Genomic DNA, 4,846 nt, shown 5'->3' on the forward strand with positions numbered 1-4,846 from the left:
AAAACAGCATAAATATGACATTTGTTAGATGTTTGTGGATTGGTTTCTATAGATAATATGTATGTCCTTGAGCTATAAAGTTATCTATGGCCATATTAAGTATTGAAAACTCTCTGCATGTATTCCTTTATTCAACAAATGCCTTTTTAGCACCTTCTTTGTACCAGGCATTGTTGTAGAAATAGTTATTATTATTATTAGTCAGCTTGAGCTGCTGTAACAAAATACCACAGACTGGGTGGCCGAAACAACAGAAACTTTTTCTTACTGTTCTAGGGATTGTAAGTCCAAGATCGAGGCGCTGGCAGGGTTTGTTTCTGGTGAGACCTGTCTCCTCGGCTTGCAGATGATGTCTTCTCACTGTATTCTTCCATGGCCTTCTCTCTGTGCTTTCAGAGACTGAATGCTGATGTTTCTTCCTCTTCTTATGATGATACCAATTAAGGTCCCACCCTATGACTTCAGCTAACTTTATTACCTCCTTAAAGACCCTATCTCCCAATACAATCACTTTTGGGGTTAAGTCTTCAACATAAAAATTTGTGGGTGGAATACAATTCAGTCTGTAACACCACACAAGCAAAATGATCCGAGTTTTATTTTTCTCAAAAGGGCTCTATATTAAAGAAGTTGCAAAGTTTTTTTTCCAGAATGTATCAAGATTTAGAAAGAGCACCAGTTTCTAATAATTACAATATTCAATGCCACAGAAAGCATTCCAAATGCAGGTCTTCCAATTATTAACATTGAAATTGTATTTACATAAATTCTATAAAAGTTTTGTGAACTTAGTGATGCAAAGTTTTTCTCGTTTTTACTTCCCAACAGTTGATTTACTTTATTGCTGTATTTGCCTCCTAACTTCAAGATTTTAAATTGTATCGGAACCGCTGTCACTGGCAGCAGACTCTGATTTGGAGTTAGAGGAAACCCACGCCCCCCAGAGAGAACTATTTGAGACAACCTCTGCCCAAGGACATCCCAACTCCTCGGAACCTTTTTGCCCCCGGTGGTATTTCCAGGCCTGTGAACCAGGAAGGCTGCTGTCGGTTTACTTGTGAAATTCTAAAGCATATCTGGCACCAATGGCAAGCAACTCCTTCTGCCCTATGAGCGTCTTAAGCTCTTCTACCAAAAACCTTCTTCCCAGGCAGAGGGCAGGGTGAAGAAGGAACGTCGGTCCACCGCCGAGGCGAGCAGCAGGACATGCCAACAAACCCTAGCAGATCTGGAGAGTGTCCTCAGCACCTAGAGGATCTCTTTGCCCAGACACTAGTACCGCGATGCTCATCCTCCTGGGAGGCAGTATCCTAAGTCCCAAGGAGTAGTAGGAGCTTGTTGTAGGAGCGGGATAAGCTTGACCAGAGCCTGAGCACAGCAGCTTGATCCACCGTCTCTCCCGAGCCCATTTTCCTGGCTGATGCCTTTTGTGAGCTGCGGGCTTCTCTGCTCATGGGCACTACTGTCACCGCACAGGGGCACCACGACTGTGGAGAAGATTGGTTTCGACCTAAGCTAAACGACAGAGTGCCCATATGGGCCACAGCCTGACTGTGACCCTGTCCTGTGGCAGACCCTCCATCCCAGTCACAACCTGGGAGGATTACGTTTGGTTCCAGGCACCAGTGACATTGAAAGGTGTTTACCAGTGAATGGGGATGCTTCTTAACCATGAAATCAATGGCTCAATGGTCTTTCTTCTGTGGCACCAAGTCACCCCTTTCTTGCTTGGAGGTAGAGTTGTTTCCTGGTGAGAGGTATGTTCTGGCCTTCTGGCTGCCCACTTCCCCTCTTCAGACTTCCGGGTGTGCTGATATGGTGTGGCTGGTGTAATAATCATGACTGAACAACATCTTTTACATCAAAGGTAGATTTTCCCAGAGGGTGCTGGGTCAGGCTTTTCTGTCTGGGGCTGGAAAGCAAATGTGGGCCCATAGATACACACTTTTATGAAGGTGGCCCTTTTCTGCGGCCTTGCAGAATTTTCACCAGGAACATAATGTGGGTGTGACTCATGAACTCAAATATAAAATGAATTAATTCATATTAAAAACGTATTTTAAAATGTATCTTCAAAAGTGATCATTGTTAAAATGTGAAAAGTATTCAACATATGCAAAAGTAAAAATCAACACTTGAAAGTGATTTGAGAGGTCATGTACTTGTAATCTTTGATATTAAGCAAGAACTGAAACAGTAAATCTGACATTTTGTTGGATGGGTACGTGTGAAAGAAGTATTTACTCTTTTGACTTTACATATTTTATCAGTTGGGTTCATTAATTATGCCTGCAGTGTGGGAAGTTTCCAATCCATTGTTATTCTGGCACATGTCAAAGAATATACTGATATTTTACTTCAGTGTCAAATAAAAATCTGCAGAAGAAAAATTTCAGGTCCCAAGAGAACAGTGATATTTTAAAACAGAAAGATTTATTATAAAATGAAATGTCCCTTACTCTATGCAGATAAAAAGAACAATGGTTGCTTTATAAATTATCTGATTCTTTTATGGCTATGTGACATTAAAACAAAGTGAAAATTCAATATTTCCCCATATCCCTTTTGTTATTCCTCTGATTCATTTAAAAACCAGTTCTCTTCTGTGTTAGTTCAGACTACTACAATAGAACACCATATACTGGGTGACTTAAACAACAGCCATTTATTTCTCACAGGTCTAGGGGCCAGAAGTCCACGATCAGGAGCTAGCATGGTGAGGTTCTCAGTGAGGACCCTCTTCCTGGGGGTCCATTTCCTGGTTTCAGATGGCCATATTTTCCTTGTTGGAGAGAAAAAGTGCTAGCTAGCTCTTTTCCACTTTCTTAATCGGACACTAATCCCATCATGGGAACTCTACTCTCATGACCTAACTTCCTCCCAAAGGCCCACCTCCAAATACCATCACATTAGGGCTTCAACCTGTGAATTTTGGAGGGAAACAAACATTTAGTTCAAAACTTGTAACATCAAGTTTTAGATGTGCTTATAGTTTCTAGGTTGTAGTTAATGAGCATATACTCTTTTCTTTCTTCTTTTTTATATTATTGCAAAAAGATAAGAAAATAAAATTAAGATTTTTTTTTTTTCAATAACCTATCACTTTTTAAAGTCAAAATGTTTTCCTTTTATCTTTTTTTGGTCTGTATCAGTGGTTTGCAAACTCCAGTGTGTATCCAGAATCAGGTGCAGGGAAAGCACAGATTGTCACACCCTTCCCCTTCCCCCCACCACCCACATTTATGATTCATTGGTCTACAGTGAAGAGTATCTTTTCACCTTTCTTCAATATTTTCCATCTTCTTTACATTCTCTGCCTTATTCTGGGTAATTTCTTTAGATCTCTCTTCTAGTTTTTTTTTTTTTTCTTTTCTTTTTTCCTTACCAGTTTTGTCATTAGTAAATATTTCTGAATTCATTGTGGATTCAGAGAAGAGAGATTCGTTTGATGTGAACCCAGAGAAGGAATTCATCTGTTGAGATGGACCGCCATGGTCAACCAAGGGCCCAAATTTTATGAATAGCAAGAGTCTAGTGAACATTTAGTGACAGGGACTCCTCCTGCACTCTGTAGACCCAGAAGAAAGTCAGACTGAAATCTTGGTTTCCCACAGTATGCCCTGCTTGTTTATGCTGTCTAAGTCAAACACTGCAAGGAAACCCTGGTTTCTTTCTACCAATGGACTGAGAACTGCCCTGTCCAATCAAAACTGTGCAATTTGGACACTTCATTTACATAAAAGAGACCTAATTGAGAACCTGGCAGGAACTTAAACAATAAAAGACGGCTTTCCCTGTGCCTCAATGGAACACAATTTAGTTTGTTACCTATATCTGTGTCTCCCAGGTTGCTGTCTTTTTACTGAAATAAATGCATTTATTCCTTATTACAGTCTAAAATTAATTTTGGTTTATAGAATGAGCAAATGTTTGGCTCATTTTGGGCCTACATTACTATTAATCTATACCGATGTATTACGCCATTGGGTAGGTAACTCAACTCCTGCATTGTTCTTGAGTTGTTTGCTTACACACTGTCTAACACTCTAGTCCTTCCAGGAAAGCGATCCTGTCCAGTACCATCTTCCTGTCATGTTACCCTGAAACATGAACTCAGCTTCCTTGATGCCAACTGCTTCACTAGTGTGTTAGTTTTCTGTTGCTGTGTGATAAGTCACCATAAACTTGGTGGCTTCAAACAATTCATATTCATTATCTCACAGTTTCCTGGGATCTGGAGTCTGGGCATGACTTAGCTAGATTTTCTGTTCACGATTTTACAGGGCTGCAATCAAGATGTAGGCTGGACTGGGTCTCATCTGGAGGCTTGACTGGGGAAGTTACCTGCTTCCAAGTTCATACAGGTTGTACACAGAACTCACTTTTGTGTGGCTATAGCACTAAGGTTTTCTTAGAAGCCACCTACAGTTTCCTGCCACATGGCCCTCTCCATAGGCAGTTCAGCGCTTAGCAACTGGCTTGTTAAGGAAGGAAGGAGAATCTCTTTCACCAATCTGTGAAGACAGCGTCTTATATAGCTGTCATGCAGGGTCTCTGGTCCCACTCTCCGCATAAGAACGCAGGATATGGGGAGGCCAAAAATCACACAAACACCTAGTTGTTTTACACCAGCGCCTTGATAAATAAGTTCTTTGCTCTGAAGTAGTAAAAAGAACATGAAAAGTAAATTAGACAAAACTGGTTTCTCATTCTGGTTTCAATATGATGAGATGTGTAAAATTTAGAAGTAATTTGATCTCTCAATGTCAATGTAATAATATGGTGAGGAAAAGAACACTTAACTCATAAGGATGTGTTGATGCAATAAAAGCATTTAGTACATGGT

General features: G+C 40.4%; 1 pseudogene; it reads left to right on the top strand.

Moving 5' to 3' along the window:
* Positions 1-878: 878 nt before the first annotated feature.
* Positions 879-2,538, top strand: LOC109437485 (MAD2L1-binding protein pseudogene; annotated as a pseudogene).
* The last annotated feature ends 2,308 nt before the right edge of the window (positions 2,539-4,846 follow it).

The sequence above is a fragment of the Rhinolophus sinicus genome, chromosome 15 (assembly GCF_057876585.1).
Source record: "Rhinolophus sinicus isolate RSI-liver-muscle chromosome 15, RSI-T2T, whole genome shotgun sequence".
Taxonomy (NCBI): domain Eukaryota; kingdom Metazoa; phylum Chordata; class Mammalia; order Chiroptera; family Rhinolophidae; genus Rhinolophus; species Rhinolophus sinicus.